Below are 27,473 nucleotides of genomic sequence, written 5' to 3' on the forward strand. Positions count from 1 at the left end.
ACTGCACTTTGACATACAGAACATTTAACTGTTTGCTGTATTAGTTTTAAGGACTTGTGGCCATCAAATGTCAGTCAGCCACACCGCATGTCAACGCAACACATTGCACAGGCACTTCTGACCCTCAATGTTACATTTGATTCAATTAGTTATGTTATTCAAGTCTTTAAATCCAAGTCTGCAGCATCTACAACATGAGACAGGAATATAATAGGTGTCCAAAATGTTGAATCTTTGGTAATATTCACTAATCTAGCAAAGCTGCCCCTGAGAATCAAAATTATAATGATTTCAACAGAATAATAAGCCAAACAATGTTAAGTATGGAGCTAAATCTGAAGATAGCTACCTATTTAGAAGCTCTGTCTACTTCAGGGTCTCATCAATGTTTCTCTGAGAGCCTGAAGAGAGTGACAGAAGACTGGAATCCATTTCTGTCAGTTCCACCTTTGCAGTGGTCAATGTCTGGAATGTTTTAAAAAGACTTATTTGTTTGTAAACATGTACAACCAAGTGCTTGCTTCAAGAAAAACAAATTTCTTGAACAAATACAGTGACATTTTTAAAATGAAGTTAAAAAATGATGACTAGAAATTGTGAACTAAAGCCCTAAAACATATTAAACACTGTGTCAATGAAATAATTCAAATCTTCTACATTTTTCAGGTGCTGCAACTGGATTTTGTGTGTTAGAAACACATCAGACATGACTTATGGGGACCCAACACACCTCAGACATGACTTATGGGGACCCAACACACAGTTAGTTACAAGTCTTTCTGTGGATCAACTTTGTACCAGCATCTAACACACTTGGTAACACTGGTTAATGTGTGTTGTGGGGACTCCGTAAATGTCCAAAGGAGAGCTTTGGCTAGCCAATTTGGAAACTACAACACTGGAATAAGTCTTAGTCAGATGTAGCACTGCAACTGCACTTTGACATACAGAACATTTAACTGTTTGCTGTATTAGTTTTAAGGACTTGTGGCCATCAAATGTCAGTCAGCCACACCGCATGTCAACGCAACACATTGCACAGGCACTTCTGACCCTCAATGTTACATTTGATTCAATTAGTTTTGTTATTCAAGTCTTTAAATCCAAGTCTGCAGCATCTACAACATGAGACAGGAATATAATAGGTGTCCAAAATGTTGAATCTTTGGGAATATTCACTAATCTAGCAAAGCTGCCCCTGAGAATCAAAATTATAATGATTTCAACAGAATAATAAGCCAAACAATGTTAAGTATGGAGCTAAATCTGAAGATAGCTACCTATTTAGAAGCTCTGTCTACTTCAGGGTCTCATCAATGTTTCTCTGAGAGCCTGAAGAGAGTGACAGAAGACTGGAATCCATTTCTGTCAGTTCCACCTTTGCAGTGGTCAATGTCTGGAATGTTTTAAAAAGACTTATTTGTTTGTAAACATGTACAACCAAGTGCTTGCTTCAATAAAAACAAATTTCTTGAACAAATACAGTGACATTTTTAAAATGAAGTTAAAAAATGATGACTAGAAATTGTGAACTAAAGCCCTAAAACATATTAAACACTGTGTCAATGAAATAATTCAAATCTTCTACATTTTTCAGGTGCTGCAACTGGATTTTGTGTGTTAGAAACACATCAGACATGACTTATGGGGACCCAACACACCTCAGACATGACTTATGGGGACCCAACACACAGTTAGTTACAAGTCTTTCTGTGGATCAACTTTGTACCAGCATCTAACACACTTGGTAACACTGGTTAATGTGTGTTGTGGGGACTCCGTAAATGTCCAAAGGAGAGCTTTGGCTAGCCAATTTGGAAACTACAACACTGGAATAAGTCTTAGTCAGATGTAGCACTGCAACTGCACTTTGACATACAGAACATTTAACTGTTTGCTGTATTAGTTTTAAGGACTTGTGGCCATCAAATGTCAGTCAGCCACACCGCATGTCAACGCAACACATTGCACAGGCACTTCTGACCCTCAATGTTACATTTGATTCAATTAGTTTTGTTATTCAAGTCTTTAAATCCAAGTCTGCAGCATCTACAACATGAGACAGGAATATAATAGGTGTCCAAAATGTTGAATCTTTGGTAATATTCACTAATCTAGCAAAGCTGCCCCTGAGAATCAAAATTATAATGATTTCAACAGAATAATAAGCCAAACAATGTTAAGTATGGAGCTAAATCTGAAGATAGCTACCTATTTAGAAGCTCTGTCTTCTTCAGGGTCTCATCAATGTTTCTCTGAGAGCCTGAAGAGAGTGACAGAAGACTGGAATCCATTTCTGTCAGTTCCACCTTTGCAGTGGTCAATGTCTGGAATGTTTTAAAAAGACTTATTTGTTTGTAAACATGTACAACCAAGTGCTTGCTTCAATAAAAACAAATTTCTTGAACAAATACAGTGACATTTTTAAAATGAAGTTAAAAAATGATGACTAGAAATTGTGAACTAAAGCCCTAAAACATATTAAACACTGTGTCAATGAAATAATTCAAATCTTCTACATTTTTCAGGTGCTGCAACTGGTTTTTGTGTGTTAGAAACACATCAGACATGACTTATGGGGACCCAACACACCTCAGACATGACTTATGGGGACCCAACACACAGTTAGTTACAAGTCTTTCTGTGGATCAACTTTGTACCAGCATCTAACACACTTGGTAACACTGGTTAATGTGTGTTGTGGGGACTCCGTAAATGTCCAAAGGAGAGCTTTGGCTAGCCAATTTGGAAACTACAACACTGGAATAAGTCTTAGTCAGATGTAGCACTGCAACTGCACTTTGACATACAGAACATTTAACTGTTTGCTGTATTAGTTTTAAGGACTTGTGGCCATCAAATGTCAGTCAGCCACACCGCATGTCAACGCAACACATTGCACAGGCACTTCTGACCCTCAATGTTACATTTGATTCAATTAGTTTTGTTATTCAAGTCTTTAAATCCAAGTCTGCAGCATCTAAAACCTGAGACAGGAATGTAATAGGTGTCCAAAATGTTGAATCTTTGGTAATATTCACTAATCTAGCAAAGCTGCCCCTGAGAATCAAAATTATAATGATTTCAACAGAATAATAAGCCAAACAATGTTAAGTATGGAGCTAAATCTGAAGATAGCTACCTATTTAGAAGCTCTGTCTACTTCAGGGTCTCATCAATGTTTCTCTGAGAGCCTGAAGAGAGTGACAGAAGACTGGAATCCATTTCTGTCAGTTCCACCTTTGCAGTGGTCAATGTCTGGAATGTTTTAAAAAGACTTATTTGTTTGTAAACATGTACAACCAAGTGCTTGCTTCAATAAAAACAAATTTCTTGAACAAATACAGTGACATTTTTAAAATGAAGTTAAAAAATGATGACTAGAAATTGTGAACTAAAGCCCTAAAACATATTAAACACTGTGTCAATGAAATAATTCAAATCTTCTACATTTTTCAGGTGCTGCAACTGGATTTTGTGTGTTAGAAACACATCAGACATGACTTATGGGGACCCAACACACCTCAGACATGACTTATGGGGACCCAACACACAGTTAGTTACAAGTCTTTCTGTGGATCAACTTTGTACCAGCATCTAACACACTTGGTAACACTGGTTAATGTGTGTTGTGGGGACTCCGTAAATGTCCAAAGGAGAGCTTTGGCTAGCCAATTTGGAAACTACAACACTGGAATAAGTCTTGGTCAGATGTAGCACTGCAACTGCACTTTGACATACAGAACATTTAACTGTTTGCTGTATTAGTTTTAAGGACTTGTGGCCATCAAATGTCAGTCAGCCACACCGCATGTCAACGCAACACATTGCACAGGCACTTCTGACCCTCAATGTTACATTTGATTCAATTAGTTTTGTTATTCAAGTCTTTAAATCCAAGTCTGCAGCATCTAAAACCTGAGACAGGAATGTAATAGGTGTCCAAAATGTTGAATCTTTGGTAATATTCACTAATCTAGCAAAGCTGCCCTTGAGAATCAAAATTATAATGATTTCAACAGAATAATAAGACAAACAATGTTAAGTATGGAGCTAAATCTGAAGATAGCTACCTATTTAGAAGCTCTGTCTTCTTCAGGGTCTCATCAATGTTTCTCTGAGGGCCTGTAGACAGTGACAGAAGACTGGAATCCATTTCTGTCATTTCCACATTTGCAGTGGTCAATGTCTGGAATGTTTTAAAAAGACTTATTTGTTTGTAAACATGTACAACCAAGTGCTTGCTTCAATAAAAACTAATTTCTTGAACAAATTCAGTGACATTTTTAAAATGAAGTTAAAAAATGATGACTAGAAATTGTGAACTAAAGCCCTAAAACATATTAAACACTGTGTCAATGAAATAATTCAAATCTTCTACATTTTTCAGGTGCTGCAACTGGTTTTTGTGTGTTAGAAACACATCACACATGACTTATGGGGACCCAACACACCTCAGACATGACTTATGGGGACCCAACACACAGTTAGTTACAAGTCTTTCTGGGGATCAACTTTGTACCAGCATCTAACACACTTGGTAACACTGGTTAATGTGTGTTGTGGGGACTCCGTAAATGTCCAAAGGAGAGCTTTGGCTAGCCAATTTGGAAACTACAACACTGGAATAAGTCTTAGTCAGATGTAGCACTGCAACTGCACTTTGACATACAGAACATTTAACTGTTTGCTGTATTAGTTTTAAGGACTTGTGGCCATCAAATGTCAGTCAGCCACACCGCATGTCAACGCAACACATTGGACAGGCACTTCTGACCCTCACTGTTACATTTGATTCAATTAGTTTTGTTTTTCAAGTCTTTAAATCCAAGTCTGCAGCATCTAAAACCTGAGACAGGAATATAATAGGTGTCCAAAATGTTGAATCGTTGGTAATATTCACTAATCTAGCAAAGCTGCCACTGAGAATCAAAATTATAATGATTTCAACAGAATAATAAGCCAAACAATGTTAAGTATGGAGCTAAATCTGAAGATAGCTACCTGTTTAGAAGCTCAGTCTTCTTCAGGGTCTCATCAATGTTTCTCTGAGAGGCTGAAAGACGTGACGGAAGACTGGAATCCATTCTCAGTTCAACTCTTCCACTGGTCGTTGTCTGGAATATTTAACAAAACTTTGTTATTATAGAAAAATGGAAAACCAACTGTTTCTATAAAAACTAATTTCTTGAACAAATACAGTTAATTTTTTAAAATTAAATTAAACAATCATGACAATAAATGAACTAATGTCCTAAAATATGAGACAGTGTTAAAGAAATAATTCAAATCTTCTACATTTTTAAACCTTGTAACTGAGTTTACTGTTTTACAAACACCTCGGATATGAGTTATGGCAGTGCTTCTCAATTCCAGTCCTCAGGCCACCTTCCTTTGCATGCTTTGGCTGTGCCTCTATACCAGAATAGCCGATTATTTGACCTCTTCTCAGTTCATTAAGTACTGCAAAAGCCTGTTAGTCATCCACAGATACAGTCCAGGTGTGTGGCAGGAGGGAAACTCCTAAAACATGCAGGACTAGGAGGCGTGAGGACCAGAATTGAGAAACACCGAGTTATGGGGACCCAACACACAGTTAGTTACAAGTCCTTCTGGGGATCAACTTTGTACCAGCATCTAACACACTTGGTAACACTAGTTAATGTGTGTTGTGGGGAATCCGAAAATGTCCAAAGGAGAGCTTTGGCTAGCCAATTTGGAAATTACAACACTGGAATAAGTCTTAGTCAGATGTAGCACTGCAACTGCACTTTGACATACAGAACATTTAACTGTTTGCTGTATTAGTTTTAAGGACTTGTGGCCATCAAATGTCAGTCAGCCACACCGCATGTCAACGCAACACATTGCACAGGCACTTCTGACCCTCAATGTTACATTTGATTCAATTAGTTTTGTTATTCAAGTCTTTAAATCCAAGTCTGCAGCATCTAAAACCTGAGACAGGAATATAATTGGTGTCCAAAATGTTGAATCGTTGGTAATATTCACTAATCTAGCAAAGCTGCCACTGAGAATCAAAATTATAATGATTTCAACAGAATAATAAGCCAAACAATGTTAAGTATGGAGCTAAATCTGAAGATAGCTACCTGTTTAGAAGCTCAGTCTTCTTCAGGGTCTCATCAATGTTTCTCTGAGAGGCTGAAAGACGTGACGGAAGACTGGAATCCATTCTCAGTTCCACTCTTCCACTGGTCGTTGTCTGGAATATTTAACAAAACTTTGTTATTATAGAAACATGGAAAACCAACTGTTTCTATAAAAACTAATTTCTTGAACAAATACAGTTAATTTTTTAAAATTAAATTAAACAATCATGAAAATAAATGAACTAATGTCCTAAAATATGACACAGTGTTAAAGAAATAATTCAAATCTTCTACATTTTTAAACCTTGTAACTGAGTTTACTGTTTTACAAACACCTCGGATATGAGTCATGGCAGTGCTTCTCAATTCCAATCCTCAGGCCACCTTCCTTTGCATGTTTTGGATGTGCCTCTATACCAGAATAGCCGATTATTTGACCTCTTCTCAGTTCATTAAGTACTGCAAAAGCCTGTTAGTCATCCACAGATACAGTCCAGGTGTGTGGCAGGAGGGAAACTCCTAAAACATGCAGGACTAGGAGGCGTGAGGACCAGAATTGAGAAACACCGAGTTATGGGGACCCAACACACAGTTAGTTACAAGTCCTTCTGGGGATCAACTTTGTACCAGCATCTAACACACTTGGTAACACTAGTTAATGTGTGTTGTGGGGAATCCGAAAATGTCCAAAGGAGAGCTTTGGCTAGCCAATTTGGAAATTACAACACTGGAATAAGTCTTAGTCAGATGTAGCACTGCAACTGCACTTTGACATACAGAACATTTAACTGTTTGCTGTATTAGTTTTAAGGACTTGTGGCCATCAAATGTCAGTCAGCCACACCGCATGTCAACGCAACACATTGCACAGGCACTTCTGACCCTCAATGTTACATTTGATTCAATTAGTTTTGTTATTCAAGTCTTTAAATCCAAGTCTGCAGCATCTAAAACCTGAGACAGGAATATAATTGGTGTCCAAAATGTTGAATCGTTGGTAATATTCACTAATCTAGCAAAGCTGCCACTGAGAATCAAAATTATAATGATTTCAACAGAATAATAAGCCAAACAATGTTAAGTATGGAGCTAAATCTGAAGATAGCTACCTGTTTAGAAGCTCAGTCTTCTTCAGGGTCTCATCAATGTTTCTCTGAGAGGCTGAAAGACGTGACGGAAGACTGGAATCCATTCTCAGTTCCACTCTTCCACTGGTCGTTGTCTGGAATATTTAACAAAACTTTGTTATTATAGAAACATGGAAAACCAACTGTTTCTATAAAAACTAATTTCTTGAACAAATACAGTTAATTTTTTAAAATTAAATTAAACAATCATGAAAATAAATGAACTAATGTCCTAAAATATGACACAGTGTTAAAGAAATAATTCAAATCTTCTACATTTTTAAACCTTGTAACTGAGTTTACTGTTTTACAAACACCTCGGATATGAGTCATGGCAGTGCTTCTCAATTCCAATCCTCAGGCCACCTTCCTTTGCATGTTTTGGATGTGCCTCTATACCAGAATAGCCGTTTATTTGACCTCTTCTCAGGTCATTAAGTACTGCAAAAGCCTGTTAGTCATCCACAGATACAGTCCAGGTGTGTGGCAGGAGGGAAACTCCTAAAACATGCAGGACTAGGAGGCGTGAGGACCAGAATTGAGAAACACCGAGTTATGGGGACCCAACACACCTCAGACATGACTTATGGGGACCCAACACACAGTTAGTTACAAGTCTTTCTGGGGATCAACTTTGTACCAGCATCTAACACACTTGGTAACACTGGTTAATGTGTGTTGTGGGGACTCCGTAAATGTCCAAAGGAGAGCTTTGGCTAGCCAATTTGGAAACTACAACACTGGAATAAGTCTTAGTCAGATGTAGCACTGCAACTGCACTTTGACATACAGAACATTTAACTGTTTGCTGTATTAGTTTTAAGGACTTGTGGCCATCAAATGTCAGTCAGCCACACCGCATGTCAACGCAACACATTGGACAGGCACTTCTGACCCTCACTGTTACATTTGATTCAATTAGTTTTGTTTTTCAAGTCTTTAAATCCAAGTCTGCAGCATCTAAAACCTGAGACAGGAATATAATAGGTGTCCAAAATGTTGAATCGTTGGTAATATTCACTAATCTAGCAAAGCTGCCACTGAGAATCAAAATTATAATGATTTCAACAGAATAATAAGCCAAACAATGTTAAGTATGGAGCTAAATCTGAAGATAGCTACCTGTTTAGAAGCTCAGTCTTCTTCAGGGTCTCATCAATGTTTCTCTGAGGGGCTGAAAGACGTGACGGAAGACTGGAATCCATTCTCAGTTCAACTCTTCCACTGGTCGTTGTCTGGAATATTTAACAAAACTTTGTTATTATAGAAAAATGGAAAACCAACTGTTTCTATAAAAACTAATTTCTTGAACAAATACAGTTAATTTTTTAAAATTAAATTAAACAATCATGACAATAAATGAACTAATGTCCTAAAATATGAGACAGTGTTAAAGAAATAATTCAAATCTTCTACATTTTTAAACCTTGTAACTGAGTTTACTGTTTTACAAACACCTCGGATATGAGTTATGGCAGTGCTTCTCAATTCCAGTCCTCAGGCCACCTTCCTTTGCATGCTTTGGCTGTGCCTCTATACCAGAATAGCCGATTATTTGACCTCTTCTCAGTTCATTAAGTACTGCAAAAGCCTGTTAGTCATCCACAGATACAGTCCAGGTGTGTGGCAGGAGGGAAACTCCTAAAACATGCAGGACTAGGAGGCGTGAGGACCAGAATTGAGAAACACCGAGTTATGGGGACCCAACACACAGTTAGTTACAAGTCCTTCTGGGGATCAACTTTGTACCAGCATCTAACACACTTGGTAACACTAGTTAATGTGTGTTGTGGGGAATCCGAAAATGTCCAAAGGAGAGCTTTGGCTAGCCAATTTGGAAACTACAACACTGGAATAAGTCTTAGTCAGATGTAGCACTGCAACTGCACTTTGACATACAGAACATTTAACTGTTTGCTGTATTAGTTTTAAGGACTTGTGGCCATCAAATGTCAGTCAGCCACACCGCATGTCAACGCAACACATTGCACAGGCACTTCTGACCCTCAATGTTACATTTGATTCAATTAGTTTTGTTATTCAAGTCTTTAAATCCAAGTCTGCAGCATCTAAAACCTGAGACAGGAATATAATAGGTGTCCAAAATGTTGAATCGTTGGTAATATTCACTAATCTAGCAAAGCTGCCACTGAGAATCAAAATTATAATGATTTCAACAGAATAATAAGCCAAACAATGTTAAGTATGGAGCTAAATCTGAAGATAGCTACCTGTTTAGAAGCTCAGTCTTCTTCAGGGTCTCATCAATGTTTCTCTGAGAGGCTGAAAGACGTGACGGAAGACTGGAATCCATTCTCAGTTCCACTCTTCCACTGGTCGTTGTCTGGAATATTTAACAAAACTTTGTTATTATAGAAACATGGAAAACCAACTGTTTCTATAAAAACTAATTTCTTGAACAAATACAGTTAATTTTTTAAAATTAAATTAAACAATCATGAAAATAAATGAACTAATGTCCTAAAATATGACACAGTGTTAAAGAAATAATTCAAATCTTCTACATTTTTAAACCTTGTAACTGAGTTTACTGTTTTACAAACACCTCGGATATGAGTCATGGCAGTGCTTCTCAATTCCAATCCTCAGGCCACCTTCCTTTGCATGTTTTGGATGTGCCTCTATACCAGAATAGCCGTTTATTTGACCTCTTCTCAGGTCATTAAGTACTGCAAAAGCCTGTTAGTCATCCACAGATACAGTCCAGGTGTGTGGCAGGAGGGAAACTCCTAAAACATGCAGGACTAGGAGGCGTGAGGACCAGAATTGAGAAACACCGAGTTATGGGGACCCAACACACCTCAGACATGACTTATGGGGACCCAACACACAGTTAGTTACAAGTCTTTCTGGGGATCAACTTTGTACCAGCATCTAACACACTTGGTAACACTGGTTAATGTGTGTTGTGGGGACTCCGTAAATGTCCAAAGGAGAGCTTTGGCTAGCCAATTTGGAAACTACAACACTGGAATAAGTCTTAGTCAGATGTAGCACTGCAACTGCACTTTGACATACAGAACATTTAACTGTTTGCTGTATTAGGTTTAAGGACTTGTGGCCATCAAATGTCAGTCAGCCACACCGCATGTCAACGCAATACATTGCACAGGCACTTCTGACCCTCACTGTTACATTTGATTCAATTAGTTTTGTTTTTCAAGTCTTTAAATCCAAGTCTGCAGCATCTAAAACCTGAGACAGGAATATAATAGGTGTCCAAAATGTTGAATCGTTGGTAATATTCACTAATCTAGCAAAGCTGCCACTGAGAATCAAAATTATAATGATTTCAACAGAATAATAAGCCAAACAATGTTAAGTATGGAGCTAAATCTGAAGATAGCTACCTGTTTAGAAGCTCAGTCTTCTTCAGGGTCTCATCAATGTTTCTCTGAGAGGCTGAAAGACGTGACGGAAGACTGGAATCCATTCTCAGTTCCACTCTTCCACTGGTCGTTGTCTGGAATATTTAACAAAACTTTGTTATTATAGAAACATGGAAAACCAACTGTTTCTATAAAAACTAATTTCTTGAACAAATACAGTTAATTTTTTAAAATTAAATTAAACAATCATGAAAATAAATGAACTAATGTCCTAAAATATGACACAGTGTTAAAGAAATAATTCAAATCTTCTACATTTTTAAACCTTGTAACTGAGTTTACTGTTTTACAAACACCTCGGATATGAGTCATGGCAGTGCTTCTCAATTCCAATCCTCAGGCCACCTTCCTTTGCATGTTTTGGATGTGCCTCTATACCAGAATAGCCGTTTATTTGACCTCTTCTCAGGTCATTAAGTACTGCAAAAGCCTGTTAGTCATCCACAGATACAGTCCAGGTGTGTGGCAGGAGGGAAACTCCTAAAACATGCAGGACTAGGAGGCGTGAGGACCAGAATTGAGAAACACCGAGTTATGGGGACCCAACACACCTCAGACATGACTTATGGGGACCCAACACACAGTTAGTTACAAGTCTTTCTGGGGATCAACTTTGTACCAGCATCTAACACACTTGGTAACACTGGTTAATGTGTGTTGTGGGGACTCCGTAAATGTCCAAAGGAGAGCTTTGGCTAGCCAATTTGGAAACTACAACACTGGAATAAGTCTTAGTCAGATGTAGCACTGCAACTGCACTTTGACATACAGAACATTTAACTGTTTGCTGTATTAGGTTTAAGGACTTGTGGCCATCAAATGTCAGTCAGCCACACCGCATGTCAACGCAATACATTGCACAGGCACTTCTGACCCTCACTGTTACATTTGATTCAATTAGTTTTGTTTTTCAAGTCTTTAAATCCAAGTCTGCAGCATCTAAAACCTGAGACAGGAATATAATAGGTGTCCAAAATGTTGAATCGTTGGTAATATTCACTAATCTAGCAAAGCTGCCACTGAGAATCAAAATTATAATGATTTCAACAGAATAATAAGCCAAACAATGTTAAGTATGGAGCTAAATCTGAAGATAGCTACCTGTTTAGAAGCTCAGTCTTCTTCAGGGTCTCATCAATGTTTCTCTGAGAGGCTGAAAGACGTGACGGAAGACTGGAATCCATTCTCAGTTCCACTCTTCCACTGGTCGTTGTCTGGAATATTTAACAAAACTTTGTTATTATAGAAACATGGAAAACCAACTGTTTCTATAAAAACTAATTTCTTGAACAAATACAGTTAATTTTTTAAAATTAAATTAAACAATCATGACAATAAATGAACTAATGTCCTAAAATATGACACAGTGTTAAAGAAATAATTCAAATCTTCTACATTTTTAAACCTTGTAACTGAGTTTACTGTTTTACAAACACCTCGGATATGAGTTATGGCAGTGCTTCTCAATTCCAGTCCTCAGGCCACCTTCCTTTGCATGCTTTGGCTGTGCCTCTATACCAGAATAGCCGATTATTTGACCTCTTCTCAGTTCATTAAGTACTGCAAAAGCCTGTTAGTCATCCACAGATACAGTCCAGGTGTGTGGCAGGAGGGAAACTCCTAAAACATGCAGGACTAGGAGGCGTGAGGACCAGAATTGAGAAACACCGAGTTATAGGGACCCAACACACAGTTAGTTACAAGTCCTTCTGGGGATCAACTTTGTACCAGCATCTAACACACTTGGTAACACTGGTTAATGTGTGTTGTGGGGACTCCGTAAATGTCCAAAGGAGAGCTTTGGCTAGCCAATTTGGAAACTACAACACTGGAATAAGTCTTAGTCAGATGTAGCACTGCAACTGCACTTTGACATACAGAACATTTAACTGTTTGCTGTATTAGGTTTAAGGACTTGTGGCCATCAAATGTCAGTCAGCCACACCGCATGTCAACGCAATACATTGCACAGGCACTTCTGACCCTCAATGTTACATTTGATTCAGTTAGTTTTGTTATTCAAGTCTTTAAATCCAAGTCTGCAGCATCTAAAACCTGAGACAGGAATATAATAGGTGTCCAAAATGTTGAATCGTTGGTAATATTCACTAATCTAGCAAAGCTGCCACTGAGAATCAAAATTATAATGATTTCAACAGAATAATAAGCCAAACAATCTTAAGTATGGAGCTAAATCTGAAGATAGCTACCTGTTTAGAAGCTCAGTCTTCTTCAGGGTCTCATCAATGTTTCTCTGAGAGGCTGAAAGACGTGACGGAAGACTGGAATCCATTCTCAGTTCCACTCTTCCACTGGTCGTTGTCTGGAATATTTAACAAAACTTTGTTATTATAGAAACATGGAAAACCAACTGTTTCTATAAAAACTAATTTCTTGAACAAATACAGTTAATTTTTTAAAATTAAATTAAACAATCATGAAAATAAATGAACTAATGTCCTAAAATATGACAGTGTTAAAGAAATAATTCAAATCTTCTACATTTTTAAACCTTGTAACTGAGTTTACTGTTTTACAAACACCTCGGATATGAGTTATGGCAGTGCTTCTCAATTCCAGTCCCCAGGCCACCTTCCTTTGCATGTTTTGGATGTGCCTCTATACCAGAATAGCCGATTATTTGACCTCTTCTCAGGTCATTAAGTACTGCAAAAGCCTGTTAGTCATCCACAGATACAGTCCAGGTGTGTGGCAGGAGGGAAACTCCTAAAACATGCAGGACTAGGAGGCGTGAGGACCAGAATTGAGAAACACCGAGTTATGGGGACCCAACACACAGTTAGTTACAAGTCCTTCTGGGGATCAACTTTGTACCAGCATCTAACACACTTGGTAACACTGGTTAATGTGTGTTGTGGGGACTCCGTAAATGTCCAAAGGAGAGCTTTGGCTAGCCAATTTGGAAACTACAACACTGGAATAAGTCTTAGTCAGATGTAGCACTGCAACTGCACTTTGACATAAAGAACATTTAACTGTTTGCTGTATTAGTTTTAAGGACTTGTGGCCATCAAATGTCAGTCAGCCACACCGCATGTCAACGCAACACATTGCACAGGCACTTCTGACCCTCAATGTTACATTTGATTCAATTAGTTTTGTTATTCAAGTCTTTAAATCCAAGTCTGCAGCATCTAAAACCTGAGACAGGAATATAATAGGTGTCCAAAATGTTGAATCGTTGGTAATATTCACTAATCTAGCAAAGCTGCCACTGAGAATCAAAATTATAATGATTTCAACAGAATAATAAGCCAAACAATGTTAAGTATGGAGCTAAATCTGAAGATAGCTACCTGTTTAGAAGCTCAGTCTTCTTCAGGGTCTCATCAATGTTTCTCTGAGAGGCTGAAAGACGTGACGGAAGACTGGAATCCATTCTCAGTTCCACTCTTCCACTGGTCGTTGTCTGGAATATTTAACAAAACTTTGTTATTATAGAAACATGGACAACCAACTGTTTCTATAAAAACTAATTTCTTGAACAAATACAGTTAATTTTTTAAAATTAAATTAAACAATCATGAAAATAAATGAACTAATGTCCTAAAATATGACACAGTGTTAAAGAAATAATTCAAATCTTCTACATTTTTAAACCTTGTAACTGAGTTTACTGTTTTACAAACACCTCGGACAGTGTTGTGGTACTCGAGATCGGTCTTGGTCTCGAGTCCGGTCTTAAGACCGTTTTCTGATGGTCTCGGTCTCGTCTCGGACTCGACCGCATTTGGTCTCGGTCTTGTCTTGGTCTCGGGCTCTGAGGACTCAGCATTTTATTTCAAGACCAGTCGAGACCGCAGCTGTGAAAATATCACTAAACGTGCAGCATACTGTCCAGTTTATTTGTTAACATCTTTGTTTTCAGTGGATGCAAAACGCACCAATTAAAATCCAAGCAACTACGTGTTTCTCCCCCTCCCCCTCCCCTCCCCACCTTTCACTCGCACGCGGCGCTCCAGGACATGCGCAGTGGTTTTCTCTCAGCGGCAGAAAATGTTTGTCTAATCGTCAGTAATATAATAGCGCTGCATAAATAGTAAGAAATCCGATGGCCACAGCTAACTCAGCAGCGCTTCGCTTTCAGAGACGATGGGGACAACGTCTAACTATTTTCGTCACTTAGAAAAGTAGCTCAAAGAAGGTAAGCTCCGTTAATGTGATGTTAGCAAAGCTAGCTGTACAGAGGCACATAAGAATTTGTGATGAAAAAAAGTCACTCACTGCCTGAATTATTGTGCGGAGATGTTGACTGACTTGTCGCATATATAGGACAACGCTATGTCCAAAAGTCTGCAATATAGTGATGTGACATTCAGAAACAGTCAATTCTTCTCCACGGCTCTTTATTTATTAGATAGAACTGGAGTGTCACTCACTGAGAGCCGTTGTTCTATCAGATTACCATACACTGTCAGAATAGCATACGTGCAGTGAGTACCATGCCTGCGCATGCGCATTAAGAAGTCCGACCGTCAGAGGAGTTGTCAGTTCAGCATATGCAGCAAGTTATGACGAAAATAAGTCATTAAATTGTTTTCAATGATAACTATATAGATATACATGTGTTGTCATGGTTGCAAAGTGTATTTAAAGCAGGTCTGGCTGCAGCTGGAGTCAGCTACAACACACGCCCGTGTAAAACTCACTTAACCGCCAAGTCAGGATGCCATACAACTGTTAATAACAGATCTACGTCATGAGTCTATGTTCCTAGCATACATGCAGTGAGTACCATGCCAGCGCATGCGCCTTAAGAAGTCCGACCGTCAGTGGAGTTGTCAGTATATGCAACAAGTTATGACGAAAATAAGTCATTAAATTGTTTATAATATGACATAATATGATAACTAGATAGATATACATGCGTTGTCGTGGTTTCAAAGTGTATTTAAAGTAGGTCTGGCTGCAGCTGGATGCCATACAACTGTTAATAACCAAGTGTATGATGATCTACATCATGATTCTATGTTGCTGATTAAATAAAATCATATGGTAATGACAGCGTATGCATGTCTGAGCTATCTGACAACGTATGCTGATCTGACAGAACACCGTGAGTTCGTGTTAAGCATATGACGATCTGACCTGACAGAACACCCGTTCTTTGTTCTAGTAATGCTCTGTGTACACTGCATCATTATTTAATTATGTACGTTGATATTTAAATTAACAAATAACTAAAACACAAGAACGAAAGAGCACGCAGAGCATGCACATTGCTCTTTGTTTTTGTTCAAAGTGGCAACTGTAATGTCTGCCATGGTGTCAGACTACCTGGCTTCATGTACTGGGATAGAGAGTGAGAACAGTCACGATGAGCGCCTTCTGTTTGGTTACTTCTTGCTTGTTGCTCCTTGGTCAGTGTTCATAGTTGAGTGTTATTTACCATCAGGGCATTGCCTCAATTGCTATGTTTAATGGTGCAACAGTGGTGGATTCTTATATGAGCAATATGGGCAAATTCCCAGGGTGTTATGTTTTTAGGGATGGCACGAGACCATCACACATTGTAACACAGAAATGGAATATTTAATATTGGTAAAATGTATTAAGTATTTAATATCTAGGTGTTTTTATGGGAATATGGATCTTTCAGATTATTCTGAGAAGCAATTTCGATCATATTTTACATTTTATTGTGTCATGTAGCACGGCCGCTGGTCTTGGTCTTGACTCGGTCTCGACTTTCCTCGGTCTTGGTCTTGACTTGGTCTCGGACCCCAAAAGTCTTGGTCTTGTCTCGGTCTCGATACACTCTGGTCTTGGTCTTGTCTTGGTCTCGGGTTAGGTGGTCTTGAACACAACACTGACCTCGGATATGAGTTATGGCAGTGCTTCTCAATTCCAGTCCTCGGGCCACCTTCCTTTGCATGCTTTGGCTGTGCCTCTATACCAGAATAGCCGATTATTTGACCTCTTCTCAGGTCATTAAGTACTGCAAAAGCCTGTTAGTCATCCACAGATACAGTCCAGGTGTGTGGCAGGAGGGAAACTCCTAAAACATGCAGGACTAGGAGGCGTGAGGACCAGAATTGAGAAACACCGAGTTATGGGGACCCAACACACAGTTAGTTACAAGTCCTTCTGGGGATCAACTTTGTACCAGCATCTAACACACTTGGTAACACTGGTTAATGTGTGTTGTGGGGACTCCGTAAATGTCCAAAGGAGAGCTTTGGCTAGCCAATTTGGAAACTACAACACTGGAATAAGTCTTAGTCAGATGTAGCACTGCAACTGCACTTTGACATACAGAACATTTAACTGTTTGCTGTATTAGTTTTAAGGACTTGTGGCCATCAAATGTCAGTCAGCCACACCGCATGTCAACGCAACACATTGCACAGGCACTTCTGACCCTCAATGTTACATTTGATTCAATTAGTTTTGTTATTCAAGTCTTTAAATCCAAGTCTGCAGCATCTAAAACCTGAGACAGGAATATAATAGGTGTCCAAAATGTTGAATCGTTGGTAATATTCACTAATCTAGCAAAGCTGCCACTGAGAATCAAAATTATAATGATTTCAACAGAATAATAAGCCAAACAATGTTAAGTATGGAGCTAAATCTGAAGATAGCTACCTGTTTAGAAGCTCAGTCTTCTTCAGGGTCTCATCAATGTTTCTCTGAGAGGCTGAAAGACGTGACGGAAGACTGGAATCCATTCTCAGTTCCACTCTTCCACTGGTCGTTGTCTGGAATATTTAACAAAACTTTGTTATTATAGAAACATGGAAAACCAACTGTTTCTATAAAAACTAATTTCTTGAACAAATACAGTTAATTTTTTAAAATTAAATTAAACAATCATGAAAATAAATGAACTAATGTCCTAAAATATGACACAGTGTTAAAGAAATAATTCAAATCTTCTACATTTTTAAACCTTGTAACTGAGTTTACTGTTTTACAAACACCTCGGATATGAGTCATGGCAGTGCTTCTCAATTCCAGTCCCCAGGCCACCTTCCTTTGCATGTTTTGGATGTGCCTCTATACCAGAATAGCCGATTATTTGACCTCTTCTCAGGTGATTAAGTACTGCAAAAGCCTGTTAGTCATCCACAGATACAGTCCAGGTGTGTGGCAGGAGGGAAACTCCTAAAACATGCAGGACTAGGAGGCGTGAGGACCAGAATTGAGAAACACCGAGTTATGGGGACCCAACACACAGTTAGTTACAAGTCCTTCTGGGGATCAACTTTGTACCAGCATCTAACACACTTGGTAACACTGGTTAATGTGTGTTGTGGGGACTCCGTAAATGTCCAAAGGAGAGCTTTGGCTAGCCAATTTGGAAACTACAACACTGGAATAAGTCTTAGTCAGATGTAGCACTGCAACTGCACTTTGACATAAAGAACATTTAACTGTTTGCTGTATTAGTTTTAAGGACTTGTGGCCATCAAATGTCAGTCAGCCACACCGCATGTCAACGCAACACATTGCACAGGCACTTCTGACCCTCAATGTTACATTTGATTCAATTAGTTTTGTTATTCAAGTCTTTAAATCCAAGTCTGCAGCATCTAAAACCTGAGACAGGAATATAATTGGTGTCCAAAATGTTGAATCGTTGGTAATATTCACTAATCTAGCAAAGCTGCCACTGAGAATCAAAATTATAATGATTTCAACAGAATAATAAGCCAAACAATGTTAAGTATGGAGCTAAATCTGAAGATAGCTACCTGTTTAGAAGCTCAGTCTTCTTCAGGGTCTCATCAATGTTTCTCTGAGAGGCTGAAAGACGTGACGGAAGACTGGAATCCATTCTCAGTTCCACTCTTCCACTGGTCGTTGTCTGGAATATTTAACAAAACTTTGTTATTATAGAAACATGGAAAACCAACTGTTTCTATAAAAACTAATTTCTTGAACAAATACAGTTAATTTTTTAAAATTAAATTAAACAATCATGAAAATAAATGAACTAATGTCCTAAAATATGACACAGTGTTAAAGAAATAATTCAAATCTTCTACATTTTTAAACCTTGTAACTGAGTTTACTGTTTTACAAACACCTCGGATATGAGTCATGGCAGTGCTTCTCAATTCCAGTCCCCAGGCCACCTTCCTTTGCATGTTTTGGATGTGCCTCTATACCAGAATAGCCGATTATTTGACCTCTTCTCAGGTCATTAAGTACTGCAAAAGCCTGTTAGTCATCCACAGATACAGTCCAGGTGTGTGGCAGGAGGGAAACTCCTAAAACATGCAGGACTAGGAGGCGTGAGGACCAGAATTGAGAAACACCGAGTTATGGGGACCCAACACACAGTTAGTTACAAGTCCTTCTGGGGATCAACTTTGTACCAGCATCTAACACACTTGGTAACACTGGTTAATGTGTGTTGTGGGGACTCCGTAAATGTCCAAAGGAGAGCTTTGGCTAGCCAATTTGGAAACTACAACACTGGAATAAGTCTTAGTCAGATGTAGCACTGCAACTGCACTTTGACATAAAGAACATTTAACTGTTTGCTGTATTAGTTTTAAGGACTTGTGGCCATCAAATGTCAGTCAGCCACACCGCATGTCAACGCAACACATTGCACAGGCACTTCTGACCCTCAATGTTACATTTGATTCAATTAGTTTTGTTATTCAAGTCTTTAAATCCAAGTCTGCAGCATCTAAAACCTGAGACAGGAATATAATTGGTGTCCAAAATGTTGAATCGTTGGTAATATTCACTAATCTAGCAAAGCTGCCACTGAGAATCAAAATTATAATGATTTCAACAGAATAATAAGCCAAACAATGTTAAGTATGGAGCTAAATCTGAAGATAGCTACCTGTTTAGAAGCTCAGTCTTCTTCAGGGTCTCATCAATGTTTCTCTGAGAGGCTGAAAGACGTGACGGAAGACTGGAATCCATTCTCAGTTCCACTCTTCCACTGGTCGTTGTCTGGAATATTTAACAAAACTTTGTTATTATAGAAACATGGAAAACCAACTGTTTCTATAAAAACTAATTTCTTGAACAAATACAGTTAATTGTTTAAAATTAAATTAAACAATCATGAAAATAAATGAACTAATGTCCTAAAATATGACACAGTGTTAAAGAAATAATTCAAATCTTCTACATTTTTAAACCTTGTAACTGAGTTTACTGTTTTACAAACACCTCGGATATGAGTTATGGCAGTGCTTCTCAATTCCAGTCCTCGGGCCACCTTCCTTTGCATGCTTTGGCTGTGCCTCTATACCAGAATAGCCGATTATTTGACCTCTTCTCAGGTCATTAAGTACTGCAAAAGCCTGTTAGTCATCCACAGATACAGTCCAGGTGTGTGGCAGGAGGGAAACTCCTAAAACATGCAGGACTAGGAGGCGTGAGGACCAGAATTGAGAAACACCGAGTTATGGGGACCCAACACACAGTTAGTTACAAGTCCTTCTGGGGATCAACTTTGTACCAGCATCTAACACACTTGGTAACACTGGTTAATGTGTGTTGTGGGGACTCCGTAAATGTCCAAAGGAGAGCTTTGGCTAGCCAATTTGGAAACTACAACACTGGAATAAGTCTTAGTCAGACGTAGCACTGCAACTGCACTTTGACATAAAGAACATTTAACTGTTTGCTGTATTAGTTTTAAGGACTTGTGGCCATCAAATGTCAGTCAGCCACACCGCATGTCAACGCAACACATTGCACAGGCACTTCTGACCCTCAATGTTACATTTGATTCAATTAGTTTTGTTATTCAAGTCTTTAAATCCAAGTCTGCAGCATCTAAAACCTGAGACAGGAATATAATTGGTGTCCAAAATGTTGAATCGTTGGTAATATTCACTAATCTAGCAAAGCTGCCACTGAGAATCAAAATTATAATGATTTCAACAGAATAATAAGCCAAACAATGTTAAGTATGGAGCTAAATCTGAAGATAGCTACCTGTTTAGAAGCTCAGTCTTCTTCAGGGTCTCATCAATGTTTCTCTGAGAGGCTGAAAGACGTGACGGAAGACTGGAATCCATTCTCAGTTCCACTCTTCCACTGGTCGTTGTCTGGAATATTTAACAAAACTTTGTTATTATAGAAACATGGAAAACCAACTGTTTCTATAAAAACTAATTTCTTGAACAAATACAGTTAATTGTTTAAAATTAAATTAAACAATCATGAAAATAAATGAACTAATGTCCTAAAATATGAAAGTGTTAAAGAAATAATTCAAATCTTCTACATTTTTAAACCTTGTAACTGAGTTTACTGTTTTACAAACACCTCGGATATGTGTCATGGCAGTGCTTCTCAATTCCAGTCCTCAGGCCACCTTCCTTTGCATGCTTTGGATGTGCCTCTATACCAGAATAGCCGATTATTTGACCTCTTTTCAGTTCATTAAGTACTGCAAAAGCCTGTTAGTCATCCACAGATACAGTCTAGGTGTGTGGCAGCAGGGAAACTCCTAAAACATGCAGGACTAGGAGGCGTGAGGACCAGAATTGAGAAACACCGAGTTATGGGGACCCAACACACCTCAGACATGACTTATGGGGACCCAACACACAGTTAGTTACAAGTATCTAACACACTTGGTAACACTGGTTAATGTGTGTTGTGGGGACTCCTTAAATGTCCAAAGGAGAGCTTTGGCTAGCAAATTAGGAAACTACAACATTGGAATAAGTCTTAGTCAGATGTAGCACTGCAACTGCACTAGGCTAATAGTATGCAAATGCTAATACAATTTAACTTAAAATGAAATTCACATTTTATCATTGGACACTAACAATTTAAAACCAAAAACCAATATGAAATCTGAAATTAAAGGACTTAATTTCCTAGCTAGATCTTGTCTAGCTAAACGGCACATTTTCTCAACAATCACAAATGGCAGACAATAGTTAATACAATACATTGCATTGTGAAATGTTAATACTTACTGAGCAGTTTTTGGATAGTCACAGTGTTCTTAGAAAAAGGTCCTGAGTGTAATTTTTGTCGACTGCGCTCCGAACACTAGGAAATCAGGCTACTTCTTGCTGTTTCAAAAACAATAGCCTCTAAAAGGAAGTAAAACTTTGACTGAATTCTAAAGTGTTTTATTACATTCAAGACATTCCATTGCTTTTTGTAATGCCAACATTGAATATTGCAGTTTTTCAGAATATCTGATTTAAATGTTGGCAGTGGCAGAGCTAGACTTTTAAAGTTTGGGGGGGCTAGAAGGGGGCCAGGACTACTTCTGGGGGGGCAAAATTTAATGTGTGTGTGCACATCTATATATCTATCTATTGATCCATTTTCTTTACATCCTTGTCCTTGAAATAAATATCAAGCCTGGAAACCTAATATCGTAACGGACTGAATGTTGTGTTTTTAAAGTAATCTTTGCTCGGCTTCCGGGGCGCAGGCGGTTACCTCGGCAACGGATGTGCTTAAACGACAAAGAGACAGAGAGTAAAAAGGTAGTGGTTTTGAGTTGATCGTCTTTTTGGGTTGTTGTACCGTTGTTTACCTTTGCTGTGGCTCATCACACCCGCTGTAGTTTCTGAACATTCAAACTTGGACTAATTACCTTGTTCATTTGTGAGTATACGTCACAACAAACATCAAATAGGACAACTTCATTAAGTTTTAACAAATTCTACCGCGATAATCATGTGAAATTAAATATCCCGACTTCAGAAGATTTGCCTTTACCTTTACTGGGCTCTTTGGTTTCTCCTATCAGTCTGTAGTTTCTCATATTGAGATACTACAGACTGATGTTGCTCAACTGGCGTGTGGAATACTCCAAGGCTCGGTTTTGGGTCCACTGCTCTTCTTACTGTATTTACGTCTTTTAGGTTTTATTTCAAATTACTACAGTAATGTCTCATACCATATGTATGCTGACAATATCCAAATATCTTGTTAGTTTCGCTCCTGTGAATTTTATAAATTGACAGAACTTAGTAACTGCTTGTCTGATATCAAAATATGGTTGAATGACAACTACTTGCAGTTGAATGCAAGCAAGACGGAGATGCTTATCGCAGCTCCTGATGATAAAACTGCTGAAATCAGGAAGGAATGGATGAAAAGTGTCTTTACAGATAAGATTAATAAGGTTTTGTTCATAGGAGAGGTGATTGCTACAAAGTCACTGTCAGAAACAGAGTATTTAAACCCCTTGGACCCTTTAACTGTTTTGTTTCATGACCCTAAGCTTAAATGTATGCTATGGGCAATGTATTTAAAATAAACACAAAGGAAATTTAATTGTGAAGTTAAAGAAATATATTGAATATTTTTATAATTTATTAAAACTGAAAGGTTCTCCATTTGTCTATTGTGTACTTGGGTCAATAAGCTATCAAATTATTTTGCTGTTAATGTTTTACCTTATTGCTTCAACATCAATGCAGATCTCGAGGCTATAACATTTGCCCATTCTTCATTACAAACTAACTCTTGTTGGAAAAATTTGGATAAACAAATATATAGAGCTGTCTTAATACTGTTCTAAAACTGTTGTGTTGAATATTAACTAAATATTTGCACAAATGTTTACATCTTTAGAGTCTTTTATGCACTGTGTTTCATACTTTGTTATTAATAAATTCAAACTATGAACCCCATTTTAATATTTTTTAACTATCAAAGATCAGTAAACAGACAATATGCACATATGAACAATTCCTTGATGATGGGTATTTTCACAGAATCAAAAGTCTAAACACGGAATCAATGGAGTTAATCTTTGTAGAAAAATGTCCATTTTCAGTTGGCATTGTGAATTTTTATGTTTTAAGTTGATATTGTCCTTTAAACCAACTCATTTCAAGTTCTTTCCATAACCTTCCTTATGGGGACCAGGAAGAAGGCAGAACGCGACCATATATGGAAAAGTGTGTGAATTCCAATGAGGTGCAGTACCACTCTGAGACCTTATGGGGGCAGCATCGAGTCACACACACACACACACAAAGTGACGAAAAAACATGTGTTATGGGCCATTGCTAAAACTTCACCAGCACCTTTAAAATGGCTTTTAAAACGATTTTAAAATGATTTCCCTTATGGGGACTTGGCTTCAGGTCCCCACGAGGGAGTAGGTCCCCATGAGGTGAGTGTGTAAACAGATTCAAGTCCCCATGAGGTGATAAAAACTAGAGCACACACACACACACACGCACACACACGCACACGCACACCTACACACACACACACACACACACACACACACGCAGACACACAATGTGAGAATCAACAAGTTTTCAGAAGAACCAGCTTTGCAAACACAAACCTGTGACCAGATATTCAGCTTGTACCTGTTAACATTAATTAATTTACAGTCCTCTCTATATTGGACAACTTTAGAACTATTTTTCACCTGTATCTGGTCCATATTTTCATGGCAGTTTAATAGATGCCCCAAGCTACCCTTCTTTCCATTGTATTTTGTGTATAACTAACATTTTCTTTTCTTTTTATTATGAGTTGCAGTGACCCAATTAGCACCAGCAGCATTGTCACATTGCTGCTTTGTTTTCCAGTGTTTAACAGTAAGCACTGGAGGAAATAAAATAGTCTAGAGTTACCTTTACACCCTGTTCCATCAGCCCAGAGCTTTAAGAGTTAAGAAATTATATTAGCTCATGTCAATCATTGCTTACATGCTCATCACTCCCCTCAAGCTGCTGGAGTTGGCCACCACATTTCTTCCACTGAAGGGATCCATTGCATTTGCAGAGCAACAAACAGATGTTGACCATAAACATCTTCTACAACAAATGACATTTGACTGCCACTAATCTCTTACTCAAAGACTATAAAAATTCACACAGACAACTTGACAGAATGCAAGTTTGATAAGCATGAAGCAGGACTTGTATTTTACACACAGAGAAGCTGAACAGTTGAACCTCTTTTAGACGACTTTCTAGACAGACGTGTGCAACATATTTCTTGCCTTTCCCCCCTAAGATGGCAGTGGAACAATGTTTTCAACCTTTTTACTAAAATGGAAAACCAGATGTTGATTCCACACAGTAATCCACATGAGGTCAAAGCTGGTTTCCTAGCTTTTCTCTCCCTCATTCTCAACTGCGTTGTTTACTTGTACCCATACCTGCAGTGTTCCAGCATGTAGTTTGACTCATGCTTTTGCATGTTAGGGGACAATTTCTCTGCAGACGTCAATATTTATGTTTGTAAAAGTGCCCAGCTGTGCACTTCAACACATATTAAACCGATTTGCTTTTACAGTGCCGATAGCTGACAGGAATTTTATTACAGAGAGCATGATCTGGGATGGTCATTTAAAGGATTGCAGTGATTCACTTTCTCTGACATAAGTAAAGACAGGAAAAGAAGAAGAGCCGCCTTAGATAAAGACTCTAGCTGTGAGTTTAAGATCTTTGTTTGGGGGTTGAACCTTCTTCTCAGTAGCAAGTCTTCTGAGCTGTGGATGACTGAAGCTCCTCCATGGTGGTATAAACTGTTGATTTGTTTATATATATATTAATTTGCAGACCTTTGGGGTTACCACGAGACTCTGGGATGCTTCTCCAACTAAAGTTCTCCTTCTCCAGGATGTAAGTTTAGTCTGAAGGTCATGTTTGCTGTTGAGTCTTGCTCCTTCCATCCACAGGATGGATTGAACAGATCTCCATTAATGGTTGGGGAGCAGCTTGGAACGTTGTTTAAGAGGCTGACCTTGCTTTAAAAGTCTCCAAAACCTTACATTTTTAGCAAGTTTTGAGTTTCGTGGTTTTCATATTTGTTTTGTGCAAACGTCTGAAGGCTTTCCATACATTTCACAATGTTGTGCTACTTTGTGTTGATCTATCACATAAAATCCCAAGAAAACAAGTAAAAGTTGATGGTGGTAACATGGTAAAATGTAAAAAGTTCAAGGTCTGCAAAGGCATTAACAAAACTATGTGTTCTGCCACATCCATGCCCATAAATTTAATGGTTTCTTCTTCCATTGAGCTTTCCTACTTTAACTGACATTATCAAAATGTGCATGAACTCATTTTGTAAGTGTCCAAAAAACCTCTGCTGACCTTCGTGTGTGTACACCACCCTGTTAGAGATCAGTGTGAATCCAACCTCTGAAGACCCTGAAGTGAATTATCTTAGTTTTGAAAATAAATGAAGGCATATCTTTAGGTCTTCAGATATTGTCAGAGCAGATATTTTACAGCTCTATATCAGTGATGACTCAGACAAACTCAAACTAAAACTTCTGTTGCATTCATTAATAATAAAATCGACCATGTTATGGAGGAAAGCTCTGTTTGTACAAATAATTGCCCGCAGAAGTAACCACAAAACATTCGAGCTGGAATAGATTCATTTCGAAAATTGAAAGCATGAACGACCTTTTAAGCTCTTTTGTGCTCGCATCCAGAAAACTAACTTTGCAACTAACAGGTAAGGGGAGCTGTTTTTATTTTTTATTTTTATTTATTTTTTTAATTCAGGTTGCATTTTGTTTTCTAGTACCCAGAGAAAAGCTTTAGAAATGATTACATTTAATCTTTTCCACATTTGTCCACCAAGGTCATATAAATTCCCAGTTGGAACTCTGGGGAACTCTTAAAATAACTTGATGGAAGTATTACAATTTGCCTCTTGTTTATATTTATATCATCTGAGACTATTATTTTCCTTTTAAAACTTTGGGGATTTTAAAATTCGGTTGTTGTGCATGATGATGTAACACATTAAAGATCATCTGCAGGCCAGAGTTGTCCAACTCATTCTTGTGGCATTTGATCTACTGCCAACTTTGCTCTCATCACACATTAAACTACCTCCCATTTTGAGCCCATTTTTTTTCCCCAGTGCTTAGTAACCATAGTGGCTGTTATGTTTGGTGTAGAGCTTCAGCAGCTTTTCTTTATTTGCAATTAGGTGCCACAGGATTGCCTCAATTAGCTCCCAATGCTTGCCAGCAACCCTGGTTCACAGTACTTACTCTTAATTAGGAACACAACATAAAGTACGGCCAGGAATATGCTCATAGAAAAGCTCTGTCTCCAATTATTGCTGGTAGGGATTTTGCTATTATGCTCGTGACTTATTTGTTGTATTTGTCAATATGATATAATTGGACATTGCCCTTGCGACGATCAAGTGATGCAATAAAAACGTGAGCCGAAAACCCCAGAATATTCTTAAAAGGTTTTAGGTCATTTTCCCTGTTACTCGTTATTTCTCTCCATAGTGTCTTTTGTTTTCTGTCACATCCCTGACATTGCCTTGTCTGGTAACATTTCTCGGTATAAAGACTTGTTCCTTGACTTTGTATAGTCACAATAAAAACAACCAAACCGATTAACAATTTGAGTAGCCACCTTTAGCAACAATGAGTGGATGCTTGCATGTCTTCACTAGTCTCTCCTGTCAATATGGAGGAATGTCAATCGGTCTTCTTTACGACATTTTCTCAGTTCATTTTAGTCTGTTTTGTTCACAGATCTTTAAAGGTCCCGGTAACCTACACCATCTCAATCACAGCTAAGACTGAACCTTTACGATACCTCCATTTTAATTTTCAGGCATTCCTTGGTCAAATTCCCAATGTGTCTTGAACCACTGTCCTGTTTGGGCTTAAATTTGGCAAAACCTCATATGTCGGAAAGGTGGTCTTACATGTGAGCCCGGGATAATGTGATACAGAGCAGAGTTCTGTAGGTGCCCAGGCTGCAAAATAAACCCAAATCATCATCCCTCCCCTTTTATGGTTGAATTGGAAATGCAATATCTCTTGATGTGCTAGTTTTTGCTAAACGCACAGGGCGTCATAGCTACACAATTCTTCTGTGAACTGATCTGTT

At 38.3% G+C, this 27,473-nt stretch overlaps 2 long non-coding RNA genes across 6 annotated transcripts; both read right to left on the reverse strand.

The window, feature by feature from the left end:
• Positions 1-3,873: 3,873 nt before the first annotated feature.
• On the reverse strand, positions 3,874-5,650 carry LOC148160868 (uncharacterized). Its single transcript, XR_015766343.1, has 2 exons — positions 5,005-5,650; positions 3,874-4,189 (listed from the first exon to the last, which is right to left on the reverse strand). It is a non-coding gene; the product is annotated as an uncharacterized LOC148160868 (long non-coding RNA).
• A 92-nt stretch (positions 5,651-5,742) lies between these two features.
• Positions 5,743-23,807, reverse strand: LOC148160869 (uncharacterized). Of its 5 annotated transcripts, none has more exons than XR_015766348.1 (9): positions 19,478-20,218; positions 18,369-18,481; positions 17,260-17,372; positions 13,968-14,080; positions 12,861-12,973; positions 10,612-11,864; positions 9,472-9,584; positions 7,223-7,335; positions 5,743-6,226 (listed from the first exon to the last, which is right to left on the reverse strand). It is a non-coding gene; the product is annotated as an uncharacterized LOC148160869 (long non-coding RNA). The 5 variants fall into 5 exon arrangements; XR_015766345.1 differs by lacking the exon at positions 5,743-6,226 and adding an exon at positions 20,587-23,807 and having other exon boundaries at positions 6,873-7,335; positions 19,478-19,590; XR_015766349.1 differs by lacking the exon at positions 5,743-6,226 and having other exon boundaries at positions 6,873-7,335; positions 10,612-10,724; positions 11,752-11,864.
• Between the last annotated feature and the right edge of the window lie 3,666 nt (positions 23,808-27,473).

Source organism: Poecilia mexicana, unplaced genomic scaffold (assembly GCF_051168715.1).
Source record: "Poecilia mexicana isolate PSO_F unplaced genomic scaffold, ASM5116871v1 scaffold_2, whole genome shotgun sequence".
NCBI lineage: Eukaryota > Metazoa > Chordata > Actinopteri > Cyprinodontiformes > Poeciliidae > Poecilia > Poecilia mexicana.